A 20,643-nucleotide genomic window follows, 5' to 3' on the forward strand; every position below is an offset into this window, starting at 1 on the left:
GAAAACATTTTTTTTTCTTTATCGTTTTTTATAGAGAGAGGAAAGGAGAGGGAGAGAGCGTTAGAAGCATCGGTGAGAGAGAACATTGACTGGCCTCCTCCTGCGTGCCCCCCACTGGGGATTTGGCCCACAACCTGGGCATGTGCCCTGACCAGGAATCAAACTGATGACCTCTTGGTGCATGGGTCAATGCACAACCACTGAGCACACCGGCCAGGCAGAAAACATTTTTTTTATTAGTAGGCAATCCTTAAGCATGAAAGGTAAAGCAGTTGAAAACAAACAAACAAACAAACAAAAACCCACCTAGTTTTATAGTAAGGCAACAGTGAATAAAAACCTTGCCTAATGTGGTAGAGGTGCGTCCCCAGGCTCCCTCACTTCCATGTGAATGACCCGGATGAGAACCGAGCATGAACCAGGGAGCTGACTCTGCAGGCTGTAGGTCTGAGTGGATCCTCTGACTGACCTCCAGCAGCCCTGGCCTGTTTTCTGACGAGGAGATGAGGAGCAAACATTAGTCCAGTAGGGTTTTGACTCATGGGACTCTTATAATTGAAAATTCAGGAAAGAAAAGTTTTCTCTGTTGTTTCATAAAAAGAACTCTCCCCCTTCTCCAATCCAATAATAAATTACACGGGACTTAAAGTCTCACTAAATTAAAAACACCTTGAGATCAGTAACTAGTTTTTCAGATGCTGAGTAGACCCCCTTCACCTATGGTGTTTCCAAGGTGCTTGACTGCTCCCTGAGTTCTAATAGCAGGCTGACTGGTAGTCCTCGCTGTCTCGCTTTTATCTTTGCCTTCTCTACCTTGGTCTCTCCCCTAGTTTAACGGAAAACCCAGCATTTAACATGTACCCCAAAATACTTAAAAATCCTATTAGTATATGGATATAGCACTCTAAACCATCAGGATAACATTTTAAGATGAGTAAACAATTTTTTCTTATGAAAAGAGTAACAAAATTTTAAATGAAAGTAGATTTGGTTTCAAGAAACAACTTTTTTATTTTTTATCAATTTAAAATTTTACTATGCAATTCTGTAATTTTAAATAGATATGTAGATTTATTTAACCACTATCATAGTAAGGGTGCAGGATAATTTTACCACTCCCCCCAAAACTCCCTGCCCTCTGATAACCAAAGATCTGTTCTCTGTCCCTCTAGTTTTGCCTTTTCCAGAATGTAATATAAATGAAATCGTACCATATATGATCTTTTTTTTTTAATAATATGGCTTTATTGAGACATTATTCATTTAACTTTGAGGGTGAAGTATAGTTTTTGTTTGTTTTATCCTCACCTGAGGACATTTTTGCATTTATCTTCAGACAGAGCGGGAGGGAGAGAGGGAGGGTGAGAGAGAGAGAAACATCAATGTGAGAGAGACACATCAACTGGTTGCCACCCACATGACCCCAACCAGGGCCGGGGACAAACTGTAACCGAGGTACATGCCTTTAGTGGAAACTAAACCCGGGTCTCTCTTGTCCGAGGGCTGACGCTCTAACCACTGAGCAAAACCAGCCAGGCGAGGTGTAGTTTTTAATGCAATTTCTTTAATGCTTAATATTGTAGGGGGGAAGGACTTTACTGTGTCTTTTATTAAGTAGGATACTCAGAGTAGTTTTTTTCTTTTAGGTCTTATAATTTAAAAAAATAAAATAAAGGTCCTCTCCACGAGAATCCTCCAAGATGGGAAAGGGCAGAGTTAGTCACACTGGAATGGAAGTTATTTGGGAGGGAATACAAGAAAGCTGAGTTTTAAGTTCTGAGGGTAAACTGTGGGCATTTTGTTCTTCTGCCTGGGGGTGATGGCAGTGCTCTCGACTTCTGGGTTTACTTTGAGGAGACTTCTCTTTGAGCCTCAGTTCCCCCACCTGGAGAGTGGACACGGTCAGAGCTTCTCATAGGTACTCCCAAGCATCCAGTGAAATACGGTCATTTGAGCCAGTGCTTCTTAGTAAATCCCTCCTTTGCGAGAGGCTGTGTCAAGTAGGGATAATAGACAGAGGACCAGGTCACGTGACCCAGCTCCACACTTGCCACTGTTGGAGGTACAATCTGGGGCAAGTCACTTAACTTCTCGTTATCCCCCTTTGGCCATCTGTTTCGTGACGACGAATAACAGAAGTTGAGCTGTGGTTTTTTATGTTGATGTCCTTAAAACACAATAGAGCCTTAACAAATATTTAATATTTGCTTTTTTTTTTCTTTTTTGCTTAAGTAGTCATTTGTTGGCCATCATAGTCTTTAGGGAGCTTATTCTATGCAACTATATGGAAATTACTGAAAAGATTTTACAAAGTCTGTGGTAGTCTGAACTTAGATGCACACTTGGACTTTATCCAGCACTACTTTTTGGAAACCTTGTTAAAGCTTAGAAGCACAGTGTGTTGCTAAAAGGAAAGGAATGTTTGGGTGAATGACAGACAAAGGAGAAACCCACACCAGGATGGTTTAAGTTTACCATGCGTTGCTTGATCTCTGTAGGGAGGTAAAGGAACCTTCTGGTTCTTAGGGCCTCACATCCAGATGGTCCTACAGAAGACTAGCTAATAATAAGCCACAGGATCCAACCTGAAATTGTTTTCTTTAGACTAAATACTGATGTATGAGGACCAAAGAGAAAAAGGAGCAGGGAGTAATTAGTTTTGGCACAGAAGGGAAAGCCATTTTTTTTTTTTTTTTTTTAATTGGGAGAATTTTATAATGATACCACCACAGTTACTCCTTGTTTTCCTTTTCTATCTGGCAGCAATTACCTTTCACGGAAAATACAATAGAAATAGCAATCATTTACTGAGTGCGTGTCCTTTGTTAGGTAACCAACTCCTTACAGGGTGTGTTATCGACAGTCTTATTATTAATAAAGGAAACCAGGGCTCATAGAGTAAATAATCTGCTCCTAGAACTACTAGGTAGTAAATGGAATCTAAGACAGCTTGACTCCCAAGCTGATGTGTTTTATTTAACTTCAAAAGGTTATTTTAAAAAAAATCATGATTGTAATATGTGAAAGGTTAGGTCCTTGACTTTAGTTTATCAAGTTGACTCTATGCATTAACTTAAATGTAGACACAGGACAGTATGATTACTCCTGAGAGACTAATATAAATATGTTGCAGCAAACTATTTTTGAGCATATGTGTGTGCCATTCATTATTCTAAACACTTGCTAAGTTTCTATTCATTTAATGCTCACAATAACCTTATGAGATTGGTGCAGTTATCAGCCTTGTTTTGCAGATAAATAACGGTAAATTAACTTGCCCAATGTCATGCCGCTGTGCGAGGTGGAGCTGGAACTTGAACCCAGGCAGTCAACTCTACTGCTACAGAAATTAATGTTCAGTTGCTGTGACTTAAGGGAAACAAAAGCCCGGATGCAAAAAAAAGCAAAAAAAAAAAAGCTATGGTAGTTAAATTGTGACAGAGCCCCCAAATCCAACAATTTTGTGTCATTTTTACCATGTTCACAGCATGAAGAGGCAAAGAAAAAAACTTCATTGAAATTATGCTGCAAATTTAAACATTAAATCAAGAGTTTAAGCAGTGGTTCTCAACCTTCCTGACGCTGCAATCCTTTAATACAGTTCCTCATGTTGTGGTGACCCCCAACCATAAAATTATTTCCATTGCTACTTTATAACTGTAATTTTGCTCCTGTTATGAATCGCCATCAGAAATATGTGTTTTCCGATGGTCTTAGGCGACCCCTATGAAAGGGTCATTCGACCCCCACAGGTTGAGCACTGCCGGTTTAAAGAGTGACCATTGAACCCGCTGAATTTACCTGCATTCGCTTCAGCTGGCAGCTCCGTTTGTATCAGTTATAGTTGTCACTGTTTGCTGGGAAAACAATGTTCCTCTGCCAGCAAACCAGAGTAAATAATTTGTTCTACAGCTAAAACTGAATCCTGATTGGATTAAGCTTTCCCCTCAGTACTCAGCTCACATTTTTCTTTTGCTAAATACATATGTATCTAGCTTGTGTTTTCTTCCCATTATATAGTAACTCTTTGCCCCAGCCGGGTGGCTCCGTTGCTTGGAGCATCGTCCCTGTGCACCAAAAGGGTTGTTTGTTTGCTTCCCAGTCAGGGCACATGCTAAGGGCGTGGGTTCGATACCAGTGGGGCATGTGCAGGAGGCAGCTGATCAATGTTTCTTGTTTCTCTCTCTCTCTCTCCCCCCCTCTTTGTACCCCCACCCTTTTTTCCTTTCTCTCTCTCCCCTTTCCTCTCTCACTAAAATCAGTGAACCGTGAGGATTAAGGAGGGGAAAAAAGAACAAATAGTAACTCTTTGATATTTTATATTCTCCTCTCTCTTTACTTTAACATACTTCTTTGAAAAGTTGTTAAAACGATAAAGAACAGATTACCAATGGCAGAGAGCAGGATACCAGGCAAAGGACGTACAGATCAGCGAGTTGTGAGCGATCTGAACTGTTCCCTTCGCTGTCCTCGCGGCGTGTGCAGCGGTGCGTTGGAGGCCGAGGCGGGCGGCCGGGCGCCAGGACGTGGGGCCAGGCAGCCGCTGCCTGTCGCTCCGCACACGGGCACTCCGTGACTGGATGTCTCCTGTGCGGCCTGTAAATGGCCATGTCCATTTCTGAGCGATAACTTTCGAAAGAGAAGTGAAAAGAAAAATGGATAAGATTGCAATTTTTCCTTTAAAAAGGAAAATGTGTTAGGATCACTTCTACTCTTTCATGACGTGAATGTCAGGTGACTAAGCCTGGCCTCGATGATGAATCGGTGTAAGTGGATGTGTTTTGACATTGACTTTAACATAAAAGGAGCTGTCTGGTGTCAGCGTCGGTCCTCACGCTCGTTCTTGGCCTCACACAGGGCCCTGTTTTATACACCTTGTGGCCTGAATGGATTAACTTCCGGTGATTTCCCTGGACTAATAGTCCCCAATATGGTAGTTTACGGCTCCAGGCAGAGGTGGTGTGTCACTGTGGCTTTCTGTGGGGCTGAGGGTGGCCTGGGGCCTTGTATCAATGTTTTTCGTGTTAGTTCAGAAGGGACATGGGGGATACACTAAGTGAATCCCGTTGACTGACAGTTTGGGCCTGTTCTGGGACTGTGAGAACCTTTGGGCCACAGAATCACTGCCCATCCTAGACTGACCACTTGAAGTCTTTCCAGGGCGGAGCTGGATGCAGCAGGGAGAGAGCTCCTAGCTGAACAGCTTGTGCTAAGTCATGACCTAGTTGCACTTCCTGGCTCAACCAAGGATAAAGGGATGAGAAGAACCGAAGCCACGCAGGGCATTAGGACTGTGATTTGGGTCAGTGTGCTACCCCAGGGTGGTCACAGATTCGTTGTTGTACAGACACAGGAAAGAATCTGGCAGTTAGAAACCCAACAGTGAGGATGTATCATCATTAAAAAGAATGTCTCATACAGCAGGTCCTTGAGCAACATCCTTTTTTTGTAATTGATTCTGGGCCATGGCCACTGTCTGTATGCAAATTTTCCCCATGTCTGTGTGGGTTTTCTCCAGTCCCCCGGTTTCCTCCCATGTCCCAAAGATGTGCACACGAGGTGAGTCTGTGCGTCTACGTTATTCCCGTCTGAGTGAGGGGGGTTGTGAGTGGCCCTTCGATGGAAGGCGTCCTGTCCAGGGTGGGTCCTGTCCAGGGTGGGGCCCGACTTTCACCCTGAGCTGCCTGGGTTGATCACAGCCACTGTGACTGTGAATTGGAATCAGTGGGTTGGAAAATTACTATTACTTTCTTTTATTTATCTTTCTTAAATGTATGTGTAGCTCAAGTTTATTTTAATGTTTAACATTAGAAGTGTTTGGGTCTTTATTTAGACACTTGTGGTGTTTTTGTGACCAGAAATAGGCTATAGGAATTTAACTCTTGTTTATATCAATTAGCCTAGGGTCAAATTAGTTTCGTTACATGTCATCTCACTTAAAGTCGCAGTTGCCAAGACCTACCAACCATGCTAAGTGAGGACTGGCCGTATTTATACGAATGGGAAGGTGTCTCCACAGTAGAGCAGATAGAAGAGAGGAGCCCCTCTGAGTATTTATTTAAAGTCTTCAGGAACAAAGTGAGCTGGTGGGGAACAATGAAAATTATTATGACTTCTGTTTGAGGACTTGCAGAGTAAAATTGAAAAAGATGAACTAAAATAAACTTCAACCAGAGAAGAATAATTAACTGAATTACTTCTAATGTTTTTGACTACCCGTGTTTCAGGAAATGAACAGGTTGGACATTTTCTGCTGTTCCAAATTTTACCTTTAAAATCAGGGGACACATTTTCTAAGCTGTTTTCTATTGTACTTTTTAAAAAAAATGTTTTTATTGATTTTTTTAGAGAGAGAGGAAGGGAGAGAGAGATAAAAAACATCGATGTGAGAGAGAAACATAGATTAGCTGTCTCCTGCACACTCCTCCTGGGGATTGAGCCCGAAACCCTGGCATGTGCCCTGACCAGGAGTCAAACAAAACAGACCTCAGTCCATGGGATGATGCTCAATCCACTGAGCCACACTGGCCGGGCCCACTATACTTTTTATTTGTGTTGATAGAAATTCTAATCCGAATACATTGGAGTTCACTGAAACCCTCCCATTTGAAAGTGATTTGTTTTCTATTTATGACTAGTTTGACTATCATTTGTTGATCCAGAATTTAAAGTGTGTTATGTAGATCTTGAGGTTTTAAACATGCAGTAGCATTATATTATCAATCATAAAAACATTTTTTTTCTCTGAGAGGTGGTTATAAACAATAAAATAGCATGATTCTTGAAATAAGGGAAAATGATGTTATAATTGATAAGTCTGAGATAAGTATGAGTGAATTATGTTTTACATGAAGTACAGCCCAAAGCTAATAATTTGTAAATATGACTGTTTTTTTTATGTCTGTAGTGCAACCAAATTCAGAACTAAATAATTTCTAATTTTGTCTATCAGGTTTTAGAACAAAAGTAAAGTTCATAAAGGCAAAAATACGATATGAAAATCAACTTTACATTGGCAAATGCACTTGCAATTAGGGGCTCTAATTATCAGCTAGAGCCTTTCTTTTTCCTGAGCGTTTTTTCCTGTTTTGAGTTCAGGTATGGGGTTAGGTCGGCTGTGGATAGTTCCCATCCCCACCCTTGAATCAGAGCATGGAAGTGTGATGCCATGTGGGGTCATTACTGTGGCAGTTAACTGGCAGGGAGCCCACAGCATTTCCATCGCTATGATTTATATTTTGATGTGGAGTTCATATTTGGTAAGGTTCCCAACACTATTGGACTTTGACTTTCTTTTTCAAAAGTGGGTAAGGTTGTAGTGTAGAGATTTTCTAGTGGTTCTCAACCCTGGCTGCTCATCAGAATCAATGGGGACTGTTTAAACCACCCCATGCCCAAGCTGTACCTCAAGTAATTAAATGGAAATGGGGGGACCCAGGTACCAGTACTTTTTAGAGCTCTCCCTGAGATTCTGCTTGTGTTCCAAGCAGATTTCACTAGATCCAGACAACGCAGAATCCTTGGACTATTTTAAGAAAACCTTAAGAATGAGGATGGATCTGTTCAGATCAATGAATTAGTCTGAGATGTGCGCAGAATGGCTCCTAGTTAGAAAGGTTACATCAAGGTACCCGCCTTGAGGACAGGCAACCACATGGGTACCAGTTAGGAGGATGGATAGTTTCCTGGGGTTAGAGTGCTTACTCTACTCCGTCTCTGCCCTTGCACTTGAGAAACATCTGGAATGGGACAGGGACACATCACCTGTTGAGACAGCCTCACTCACCAAAACAGCATTGTCTTGGCTGTGTTGTAAACCATGTGGGGCCACACAGAGCTTTTCATGTCATCAGGACTTCGAATTCAGGCCTGGAATATCTTGCAAGGACCCCCGACACAGCTCCACACAGTTCCCAGGGTTGCCCATTCATCTTGACTTCTGCAAAGGGCCCAATGGGAGAGAGAGGAGTATGCAGTAGGAAATCAGGAAGTAGCATAGTGTTATCATAACTCATCATTCTGTAGGGTTTTTTCTTTTTCTTTTTACAAACCGCCGGTTGACTGATATGCTCAGAAATGAGGCGTCTGTTTCGTCAGAGGGCTGGTATGGTGAGGTCTCTCCTGGGAACTCTGAGCAAACGACCCATCTCTGGTCTGCTATTTTGTCTGCTAGAATTCCTTCTCAGGATTGGTTGTAAGAGAGTACGTGCGTGTGCTTTGATAATAAAGAAAAGGAAAGAAATGAATGGAACCCACATTCAAACTCCAGCCGACCAAGGGTGTGAGCCCTCCTGCCTGCAGGAGGAGAAGCTCTGAGGAAGCCAGTAACCCTGTCCAGGGGATGCTTTCCTCTTTCTGTATCATTCATGGTGGTTCAGTCAGCCATCACTTTCCATTAAAAAAATAAAAGCTGACAATATCAACATGCTGCCGAGGATGTGGCGAGCTGGCCACTGCAGAAGCTCTTCAGCTCTTCCTTGTGTGTTCAGCCCACATCTGCCCCACCATCAAGCAGTTCCCTCCTAGGTATTTATGAAAAAAAGAAAAGAAAAAGAAAACAAAACATGTCCACAAAACGATTTGTACAATGATGTATATAGCAGCTTTTTCATAGTGTATTTTTTTTTAAATCCCTAGAAATATCTCAAATATTCATTATCAGAAGAGTGGTTTAATAAATTTGGATGATGTATTCATCAAATGAGATAGTACCCAGACACCAAAAAAAAGGATTCATGGAACAACTGGTTGAATCCCAAACCATTGCATAAAGTGAAATGTCAGACAATAAAAATGCATACTGTAGACTTCATTTGTATGAAGTTCAAGAGCAGTGACTACAGGCAGGGGGGTGACTTAGGGACACAAAGGGACTGTTGAGGTGATAGGAATATTCTGTATCTTGTTTTGGAAGGTTGGCATGTGGGTGTAGACAGATCAAAACTGATCGACAGCATGTAAGAGCTGGGTATTTCATTCTCTATACATTATTTTGTGGTGGTTAATCAAAATTTGTTTTTCTATATCGTGTTACTATGTATATAATCTGACATTTACCATCTTGACCATTTTTAAGTGTCCTGTAGCATTAAGTACATTCACATTGTTCTGGGGCCATCACCCCCTTCATCTCCAGAACACTGCATATAAATTTTATCTCAATAAGAAAAGCAAATTAGGCCCTGGCCAGGTAGCTCAGGTGGTCGGAGCATTGTCCCGATACGCCAAGGTTGTGGGTTCGGTCTCTGGTCAGGGCACAATGCAAGACACAGCCAACGAATGCATGAATAAGTGGAACAGTAAATCAGTGTTTCTCTCTCTCACCTTCCTCTCGCTCTAAAATCAACAAATACAAACTTTAAAAAGAAAGAGAACTAAAAATAATATCATGTGGTGAGGTCCAGTTAAAGTGTGACTAAGGTATTAAACTTGTGTGTACGTGATGCCAGTCCTGACATTCCGGCTCGTCTCCGTGGCCCCGGAGCTTGTCCAGCAGACGCCTGCTGTGATACCTGTCCCTTCTCCCCAGCGTGAGCACCGAGGCGCTGCCTGGTCCCCGCTGTCCCCCGGCCTCCTGAGGGCAGGACTGCCTTGCTCCTCCTTGTTTTCTGGACATCCATGAAGGCTTTCATGAACGTGTGCTGAAGCCCAAGTGGTCCCCGTGTCAGAACTTGGCTTGGCACATTTCCAAGGTTTTCTTAAAGAAAATACGTGCCCATATTTTTCAGTACTATATCTGTAAAATGGGTAAGGAACTGAGAATTTAGAACACTGAAATGGGGAGCATTCAGTAAGACTCCCTAGAACCATCAGCGTTTATCTGACATGTGTGCGTTGTCTCTTCTCTTCCTTCCTGCTGGAGTCAGCTTATGGATTCCCACCACCCACCCTGCGATGCAGGCACTTCCCTTCCTCCTGTGCCCTGTGGTTTCCTGTCTTGCCTCAGTGTGTCTATCTAAAGAACACCAAAGGGCCTGGATGACCACTGCAAATATTTCATTCTTTTAGCAGCTCAGAAGAGTTGCAACGAAGACGCCACGCTGTTCTTCAGAAGTCCACAGTTCTGAGGAGTAAGGAAAATAGTGAAATAGTGGGCAGGACTATCATACGTTGCTGCGTACAGATGTGGCCATATTGCTTTTTGGTTGGTTCACAGATGTTCCAAGAGCAGCCCCTTATTCCCCTCCTAAGCCTGAAAGCCAAAAATAGTTTCCATTTCCAGCTAAACAATTTGTACCATTTTTTGTCTTTGTATATTTTTTCCATTGATTATTTTAGAGACAATAGGTGGGAGGGGGGAGGAAGGAGAGAGAGAGAGAGAGAGAGAGAGAGAGAGACATAGATGTGAGAGAGACATATCGATTGCCTCCCACACATGCCCCGACTGGGGCCAGGGATTGAACTTGCAACCCAGGTACGTGCCCTTGATCAGGAATTGAACCTAAGATTCTCCAGTGCCCAGGCCAACTCTCTAACCACTGAGCAACACTGGCCAGGGCAATTCGTACCGTTTTTAATTGCACGTTCCTGTTTAGACATAGTTTTCAGTAGATGTTCAGCATTTCATCCTTGGTCTCTAATTTTATTCATTTCCTTCACAATAAGGCTACCAGCTTATATAAAAAGAGTGTTTTGCTTATAGTTAAAAAAGCCCTACTTTTAGCCTTCCTTTTGATTTTCATCTTGTTCAGCTGAATTTGGCTCATGGCATCTCTGCTTCTCATGCCATTTATATCAACACCTCGGTCTTTTGACTTTCTACTAAGTGTTTAAAATCACAAGTTTAAATACAAAGAAACACTCAAGTAACTGCATCAACTATCCCCTTGTACTGAGTAGGACATCGCTGCTGATGACTCTGGACTGGGAAGGGCAGGTAGCAACGCCATGCAACCGATGGAAATGTGAATTTTCTGCTTGATGGGAAAAATTCTGACTTGGGTACAGGAAAGGTTGTTTAAGGGTGACAACATATTCTTGTAAAAGTTGAACGTGCAAAAATGAAGAAGACTGCTTAGAATTTAAGAAAATCTGATTTTATAGTTGGGAAACTCTTCATTCATTCATGAGCAAATAGCCATTGTGGGACTGCTAAATGCCAGGTTTAGTTCTCGGTGCTCTGGAGACAGTGAACAAGAGACAAGTCTTTGCTCTAAAGCTGCATGCATTGCCAGTGGGGACAAAAATACAGTATAGTCATAAACACCTACAGATGGATGGAGGGCCCTGGGGAAAAGAAGACTGAGTTATGGACAGAGGATGTGTGAGTGATGGGGGATGGTACTTTAGCTAGGTTGGCAGGGTGGGGTGGGGGGCAGTCTCTTAGCTGTGATCTGAATGATGTGGAAGACAAGGACAGGGAGAGGATTCTAAGCATGGCAGACAGCACGTACAAAGGTCCTGAGGTGGCAGAGAAGAAAGAAGGCTCCTGTGTTGCAGCCAGAGTGTGGGAGGAGTCGGAGAGGCAAGCAGAGGGCCTTCTCCAACCTTCTCCAACCAAAGGCCCTGAAGACCTTGGTAAAGAACTTAAATTTTATTCTAAATTCTGAAAGAAGCAGTGGGGCGTGGTAATCAATAAATGATGATTCAGCTGTGTAGGGAACATGGGGGTAGACAGGGTTACCAGGATCAGCAGATAAAAATGTAGGATGTCAACAGGTTAAACATGAATTTCAGTTAAGCAGTGAATAAGTTCTTAGTATAAGTATGTCTCAGGCAATACTTAGAACATACTATACTAAAAAGTGATTTGCTGTTTATGTGAAATTCCAGTGTAACTGAGTGCCCTGTGTTTTATCTGGCAGTGGGGAGCCCTTGCAGGCGGTTTGTGGGGGTGCAGCTGAGGAGGGGTCAGATTGGGGACGGGTTGTGCATGTCCGTTGCAAGACCTTGATGAGGAATTGGATTAGGGGAGTGAGAAAAAGAGGGACCAAGGATAACTTTTAGGTTTTCATCCTCAGCACCTGAGGGTGCCTTTCCTTAAATGGAGAAGATGGGGGGAGGGGTCCAAGGTGCTGTGATGTGGACATGACATGGAGATGTTGCTGTTGGATTCTGAGCTAGAAACCATGGTTTGTTCACCATTCATTCCCACCCCTTCCAGCCTTCTCCCCCACTGCACCCTTAACCCCATGTGAGTGTTTCTGTGCTCAAACAAAAGCGACTCAGAACATAGTGCGACTGGGACAAGCTACTTCCTAAATGAACGTTTGAACACCGGCCAGAGTGCTGTTAAGAGAAAGGGTGGGAAAAATGAATGTGCTTCCTAGAAATTGAACTAGAGAACATTGCTGTTTCATTGTGTAACAGATATCTGTGTACCTCTTTGCAAAGGATCTTTAAGGATACATTGACAGGCATCATGAAACAATTTTTTTTTTAGTTTAATAAAAATATATTTCTATTAGCATTCAAAATCCAAGTGTTTACAATAAGAAGCTTTTAAAATAAAGGCTTCAAAATACAATGTGGTAAGCAGGAAGTAATACATATAGTAAATAAAAACTTGGATAATAAAAGTGCAACAAAAATACTTAACATATATAAAATGTTCTAAGTTATATCTTAAACAATAATTACATTTATTTCTCCTTATTTGTTTGAAGCATTAGAAATAAATTTTAAAAAGGGAAAAATGACTCAGAGGATAGAAAAGAAAGTAAAATAAAATAGGTAGAAAATTGTTCATTTCAATCATATTTTAAGTGATTCCTCGAACATACAAAATAAATTTGTAAATGCTTATGCCAGGCAAACCCGTCAAAAGGATACTTTCTCATTTTATGGATTGACTACTTTCTTTAATAAAAAGAGTAATGCTAAGTTTTGGGTACAAAGATTAACGTTTTCTCCTCAAATTTTAGTGACTTTAAAAAAATTTGGATAAAGCCCTGGCTGGTTTGGCTCAGCAGTTAGAGCGTCGGCCCACGGACCGGGTTTGATTTTGATCAAGGGCACGAGCCTCAACTGCGCTTTGTCCCCTGCCCTGGTGGGGTTGTGCGGGAGGCAGCCAGTCAAAGTGTCTCTCTCACATCGATGTTTCTCCCTCTCCCTCCCCTGGACTGTATCTGAAGATAAATAGAAAAATATCATTGGGTGAGGATTAAAAATATATATATATTTAAAAGTGAAACAAAATGAAAAAATACTCATAAAAATAAAAGTGTATTGAGAAAAAAATTGGGCTTTTTTTATTAACACATTTGTCATTACCAACAAGAGATGTCTTTAGGTAATAATAGTAGAAACCCTATGCTGCATGCACAATGCAGATAGCTCTAGCTAAGCACTTAAGGTCTTCAGCTCCTATCTTTGGTTTATTTCTTTTTTTAAATTAATTAATTTTTGTTACAGATGTTTCTCCCCCCCTCCCCCCAGACACTCTTCTCCCTATCCGGCTCCCCACCCTCACCCCGCAAGCATTGTTGTCCGTGTCCATTGGTTACACATGCATATAAGTTCTTTGGTTTATTTCATCCCTCCTCCCCAACCCCTCCTCTGAAGTTTGTCAGTCTGAACCATACTCCTTTCTGGGTCTCTGGGTCTATTTTGTTCATCAACTTTTTCTGTGAATTATATTCCACAAATAAGTGCAATCACGTGGTATTTGTCTTTCTTTGATTGGCTTATTTTGATTAGCATAATACTCTCTAGGTCCCTTCGTGTCATCTCAAAGAATAAGAGAGCTTTCTTTCTTACAGCTGCATAGTACTCCATTGTGTACATGTACTCCACTGCTTTTTTATTTTCTTTTTTTTTTTTTTTTTTTTTTTTTTTTTTTTTTTTTTTTTTTGTTCAGGTAGAGTGGGAGGGGGAGAGAGGAAGAGAGAGAGAAACATCGATGTGAAAGGGACACATCGAGTGGCTGCCACCCGCACGACCAACCAGGGCCGGGGACAAACTGCAACCGAGGTACGTGCCCTTAGCGGAAACCGAACCCGGGTCTCTCGGGACCGCAGGCCGACGCTCCAACCGCTGAGCCAAACCGGCCAGGGCTCCACTGCTTTTTTACCCACTCATCTAGTGATGGACAATTGGGCTGTTTCCGGATCTTAGCAATTGTAAATAGTGCTGCTATGAACATAGGGGTACATATATTCTTTCTGATTGGTGTTTCAGGCTTCTTAGGGTATATTCCTAGAAGTGGGATCACTGGGTCAAATGGCAGTTCACTTCTTAATTTTTTGAGGAAACACCGTATTGATTTCCATAGTGGCTGTACCAGTCTGCATTCCCACCAGCAGTGTGTACTAGAGTCCCCTTTTCTCCACACCCTTGCCAGCGCTTGTTTGATGATTTGTTGATGGCAGCCATTCTGGCTGGTGTGAGATGATACCTCATAGTTGTTTTAATTTGCATCTCTCTGATGATTAGTGACACTGAGCATTTTTTTCATATGTCTTTTGGCCATTTCGATGTCCTTTTTGGAGAGGTGTCTATTTAGGTCCTCTGCCTATTTTTTAATTGGGTTCTTTGTCTTCCTTTTGTTGAGTTGTATGAGTATTCTATATATTTTGGAAATTAATCCCTTATCTGATGTATCGTGGGCAATTATGCTCTCCCATATGTTCTTTCTATTTTGATGGTTGTTTGTTTTGCTGTGCATAAGCTTTTTAGTTTGATGTAGTCCCATGTATTTATTTTTTTCTTTGTTTCTCTTGCCTTAGGCATTGTATCAGTGAAAATTTTGCTGCCTGTGATGTCTGCAATTTTGTTGCCTACATTTTCTCCTAGGATTTTTGTGGATTCACAAGTCACATTTAAGTCTTTTATCCCTTTTGAGTTTATTCTTGTGTATGGTATAAGTTGGTGGTCTAGTTCTATTTGTTTGCACATAGCTGTCCAATTTTCCCAACACCATTTTTTAAAGAGGCTGTCTTGACTCCATTATATGCTTTTGCCACTTTTGTCAAATATTAATGGAGCATATTGTCTTGGGTCCATTTCTGGGTTCTCTGTTCTGTTCCATTGATCTATATGCCTGTTCTTGTGCCAGTACTAGGCTGTTTTGATTACAGTGGTTTATAGTATAACCTGATATCCAGTATTGAAACAACAATTTTTGAAATCAAGTGATTAGGTGAGCAGTCAAGGACAGACAAGATCAACGAGGCTCAAAAGTGTTTTAGTCCCAATATTTATAACATCCAGTATTACAACTAGACCTACCATGGCTGCACTTAAGTATTTTCTCAAATTTTAGCCCAAATAAGAAACTCTGTCATTCTGAGGAAGAAGGAAGCATACATAAGTACCTAAAGCCTTTGTGTAGAAAGTTTATTCATCTTGACTTTATTCTTCTATAGTAATGAAATTCTGTAATTAGATCTAACGCCAGTGTTATCAGCATTTAACCATTAGAAGAATTGATGATGCTCCACACAAAATGTTGTAAATCAGGTATGTAATGTAGTTAGTGGGAGATCTGCCTGCTGAAAAACTTTATTAGATAAGTATTTTTATTATAGAGGGTTTGGGTGTAAAATGGACTCATAGCCAGAGAATGTTTTTAAAAAATCAAAAGTGCCCTGGCCGGTTTGGCTCAGCGGTTAGAGCGTCGGCCTGCGGTCCAGAGAGACCCGGGTTCGGTTCCCACTAAGGGCACGTACCTCCGTTGCAGTTTGTCCCCGGGCCTGGTTGGGTCATGCGGGAGGCAGCCACTCGATGTGTCCCTTTCATGTCGATGTTTCTCTCTCTCTCTCTTCCTCTCTCTCCCTCCTGCTCTATCTGAATAAAAAATAGAAAAATGTCCTCGGGTGAGGATAAAAAAAAAAAATCAAAAGTAAATGTGTCCCATAACTTTTTCTCTTTTTCTTTGAAAAAAAGGAGCGAGAACTCACTGACTTGGATGGACAACAGTGTGGTGATTGTGGGTGGGGGTTGCGGGTGGGTGGAGGTGGGAGAAGGCAGAGAGGGGAAAATGGTGATGGAAAAAAATAAATTAAATTTAGATTTTAGCCCTGGCCAGTTTGGCTCAGCGGTTAGAGCGTCGGCCTGCGGTACAGAGAGACCCGGGTTCGGTTCCCGCTAAGGGCACGTACCTCGGTTGCAGTTTGTCCCCGGCCCTGGTTGGTCGTGCGGGTGACAACCACTTGATGTGTCCCTTCACATCGATGTTTCTCTCTCTCTCTCTTCCTCTCTCTCCCTCCCGCTCTGTCTGAACAAAAAAATGCAAAAATGTCCTCAGGTGAGGATAAAAAAAAAATAAAAAAAATAAAAATAAAAATAAATAAATTTTTTAGTAGAGGATTTTACCAAAAATTCACATTAAGGTATATTTTTAACTGATCATTCTTGTGAACTAGCAAACCTGGAAAACACTGGCTTGACTGCAAGGGTGAAAGGCGTCATTGATGAAATCTAACTACATTGAAGGTATGAGCTAACGTGCCTGTTAAGAGGCTGGAGGAGAAATCGTTGCACATAAATTATTTTGTTAGTTAAATAATTCGGCGATGTTTGTTGACTGTCTTCTAATGGGCTTGGCAGTGTCCTGGGCGGGGCGGGGAAGGGGGGCTGTGCAGTTCTGCCTGGACTTCAGGACAGTTTTCCACACAGGACATGATATTTGAAAAACAACAAGAGGCGGCCTTTTATTGGGTGGGGTATTCCAGGACGTAAGCAAGTGCAAAGGCATGGAGCCGGTACGGATTGCCCGAGGGCACTGGGTTTGCAGGTGGCTGGTCTGTAAGATGGGTTGCAGTGAGGTGAGCCGCTTATAAAACCAGGAAGGTAGGCTAATGTGAAGGGAGTTCCTTGCCAACTCTGTCGTGTGAGGAACAAGGAAACGAGGGCAGAGAGAATTGCAGTTGTTTTTGGAAAGATAACTGGACAGCACTGTGCAGAGTGGAGAGTGGGGGGCGGGGTTGTGTGTGTGCATGGGTGTGTGTGTGTGAGAGAGAGAGACAGAGACAAAGAGACAGAGACAGAGGCAGAGAGACAGAGAAGGGTAATGGAAAAACGAGAAAGGTAGTCCAGGTCGGAGAGATTTCGTACAGCTCAGGTGAGCGAGAAGGGTCCTGAAGTAAGCCCCTGGGATGGAGAATAGGATTGCAATTATTCAGGCACAAATTCTGAGGGGAATTGGGGGACACTGAATGTGTCTTCAGGAGGACGACCTGCTGCTGCCTGAAAGCATGTTATGTATTTATCATGAAATATGCTGAGGTGGCCCCATACTTCAGGATGCAAATTCTCCCTTAGAGTGAGAGCGAAGAGGAAAACGAGGGAGTGTTCTTACTTGCTCGTGTGAGGAGTGTGCAGTTCCTTTGGCGCTCGGCTGTGATTGTGTGGGTGATCAGGCCCGGGCAGCTGCTGTGACCAGGGCCCTGGTGAGACCACAGCCCTCAGGCCACGTGCGTGCACTCAGGGACCAGCCCAAGCTCTGGGACCTTTCCTGGAGGCCTCCTGTCCCAGTATTTTGGTGGAAATCGACAACAGAATCCCCATGGTGGTTGTGTTCTTTGTGCCTCCTTCCCATCACCAGCTTCACCCTCCCTCTCCAGACATGAGAAAATACTCTACAGAACAACATTTAGCAGATTTACCTACTTGGTAAAATAAGAAAGCTCAAGGAAGTTGCTCTTCTTTTAACTTCCTGTCCCTGTTCATTTTGTTTGTAACAGTGGAGCCAAGTTTCAAATGCAGAAAAGGTGAACAATGCCAGTGGATTGGTTTCAAGCGGGATTCAGAGCCAGCTCAACTTGAATTGGCCTGAGGTTTCGCCTGCTTTGAATTAGGATAATTTAATAATGTCCAATTAGAATGGAACAGTACAAATGGGTTTGTTAATTAGATAGAGAGTTACGTTTTATAATGCTTATCATATTAACCACGGGTTAATGACGGAGGCTGCACTGTCTTAAAGCCTTATCTGGTGTCTCTTCTTTCCTTTGAACGTGTGTCTTCTGAGTGCAGTTGCCATCATGCGTGTTGCAGCGGCCCAGTCTCCCCGGCAGCCTAGGATCGGTGCTGCCTGCTTCCCATATTGCACGCAGCTCTTGCTGTTCTTTGCCTGATCTTTTGCAAATTTATGTACTGCAATTGCGGATATGCTCCAGCCTTTGATATCCAGGTTTAATTATGTGAACAATGGTTCGTTTAAATATATTTGATTGAATTCGAATCCTTTGAAAATCGATACATCAGTGAAAACAGAACCAAACACTGAAGTTTTTGAGGTTCTGGTCTAAGATCCTGAAGGTTCGGATTCTGTATTTTCACTTCGCCATGTCCAAGCCGCTGGACGTTGGGCATCACTGTCTGGTCTGCAAAGTAAGGAGGTTGGACTAGTTAATGAGGGTTCTAAAACTTTCACACGCACAGGAATCCCTGGAGAGTTTTCTGAAACCCCGAATTGCTGGCTTCACCTGCAGAAAGTTTGATTCCGAGGGTCTGGGGTGGGGCCCGAGGATTTGCATCTCTAGCTCGTTCCCAGGAGAGGTTGAGGTTGCTGGTCTAAATGACCTCTTAAGTCTTCTCCAGCTCAAAAGTTCCTATTGTGTTCTTCTGTAAAGCATTAAGAGGTCACTGGTAACATTTTCTGCACAGATGTTTGTATCTGCCCAGGGCCCTCACCTTTCACAGGTGTATTCTGTTCTGCAATTACTCCTTGCCCCTGCAGTCTCCTTTCAGTCTCACCCATGTGGTTCTGTTTCCCTGTTCCAACAGTTTACTCTACCCACTAAGAAATCTCTACCTATCAACATGTGAAGGCCAGGTCACACCCCACTCCACCGTGTGGAGCCTTTCTGGAGTGGGCGATGCTGCAGAGTGCTCCTCACTTTCACCGTGCAGGCTGAAGTGCAGACTCTTGTTCACCACCCCCATTAACCCCCCTGAACAGCAAATGGTGCTTACCCAAGAGCATGTATTCCAACTCTGGCCCCACTGTTTACTGCTTCTGTCACGTTGGAGAAGTTGCTTTATCTCTCTAAGCCTCAACTTTCTCATCTGTTAAATGGGGATGATAATAGTAACTGAAGGACTGTTGTAAGAATTAAATGAAACAGTCTACCTGAAGTGCTTGACACAGTACCAGGCACAAAGTAAGTGTTGAATAAATGTTAGTTTTTATTAGCTACTATCAGGGCAATGTTTGAATTGGAAAGCAAGTTCAGCATGGATTAGAGAAGATGAGTCTTCTTACTCAAGTCTATTAAAACTAATTTGATAATAATTAAATTCTCCCTATAAAAGAATGTGAGGTAGTACTGCTAAAAAGGAAAAAAAAAAAAATTAAGGATTACCTAGAACAGAGGTTATGATTTCTAAAAAAGAGTATTCAGTAAGCATGTAGTTACTGTACTTTACAAGGTCTGTGACATGCATATTTTTATATTTTAATTCCTCTGAAATCATAGTTAATGCTATCTTAATATTTTGAGGGTAGCCATTCTTTTTCTGTTTTTAAAACAGTACATAAAATAATGGTATAGCCCTGGCCAGTTTTGCTGAGCGGTTAGAGCGTCAGCCCAAGGACCAAGGAATCACTGGTTCAATTCCAGTAAGGGCACCTACTTCGGTTGCAGTTCGTCCCTGGCCCTGGTCGGGTCACATGGGAGGCAACCGGTCGATGTGTTTCTCTTACATTGATGTTTCTCACTTTCTCTCTCCTTCCCTCCCTCTCATTCTATCTGAAGATAAATAGAAAAATATCCTTGGGCGAGGATTAAAAAAAAATAATAATAATAAAAATAATGGTATAAAAATCGGTGTGTCCCAGGTTCAGGAAAATATAAAACTTTGAGTGAGTCAGTTTGGTAATTCTACTTTTTTTGTTAATCCTCACCTGAAGATACCTTTTCCATTGATTGTAAGAAAGAGCAGAAGGGAGGGATGGGAGGAGGGAGGGAGAGAGAGAGAAACATCAATGTGAGAAAGACACCTCAATAGGTTGCCTTCCGCACGACCCAGATTGAGACGGGGATGGAACCTGCCACCCAGGCACGCAGCCTGGACCGGGAATCAAGAACCTACAACTAACTCTTCAGTGATTGGGCCGATGCTCAACCACTGAGCCACACTGGCCAGGCTGGTAATTCTACTTTACGGTAAATGCTTTCTTGTGAGAGTTCCATTTGTTAACTAAGGCTTCAGAAAAAAAAATTTATCGAGTTGATCATTGGCTGAAGAAGTACTGGTTTTAAAGAAACGTTTTATTTTGTTTTTTTGAGGGGAGAAAGAATATTGAAGAGAAATATTAAATGTGTTCAACGTTAATGTGCTTTTAATGTCAGTAAATTGGAATTGATGAGGTTGTTTCCCATTGTACACAGATAAACAATCTTACTTTCTCACTTAAAAGTAGTGCTTCTACTTCTGGACTTTGTCAGAATCCTTTGGGTGACTTCGAAAGATTCAGGCCTGATTTCTAAACATGACATCACCTGGAAGGGCGTGTGCAAAATGTAGCCCGCAGTGTGCTGGACACATGCTCACACCGCGGGCAGCCGGGTGTGAACTGTCACCCTGGAACGATTGTTCTAGATGGTATCCTGTCTTTGACGATGATTCCTGAACCAGATGTAAAGGAAGATATAAATCCCTCATCATGTACTGAATGTCACAGTGTCCCCAGCCCTGGGAGAAGAGCACCGACTGGCTTCCCGCTGGCTCTGTTCTAGAAATACTGGGGTGCTAACA

General features: G+C 42.4%; 1 protein-coding gene across 4 annotated transcripts in view; it reads left to right on the forward strand.

The window, feature by feature from the left end:
- LYN (LYN proto-oncogene, Src family tyrosine kinase) overlaps positions 1 to 20,643 on the forward strand; it is a 125,479-nt gene that overhangs the window by 14,205 nt on the left and 90,631 nt on the right. The gene's annotated exons all lie outside the window — the stretch shown is intronic.

Source organism: Molossus molossus, unplaced genomic scaffold (assembly GCF_014108415.1).
Source record: "Molossus molossus isolate mMolMol1 unplaced genomic scaffold, mMolMol1.p scaffold_m16_p_16, whole genome shotgun sequence".
Lineage (NCBI taxonomy): Eukaryota > Metazoa > Chordata > Mammalia > Chiroptera > Molossidae > Molossus > Molossus molossus.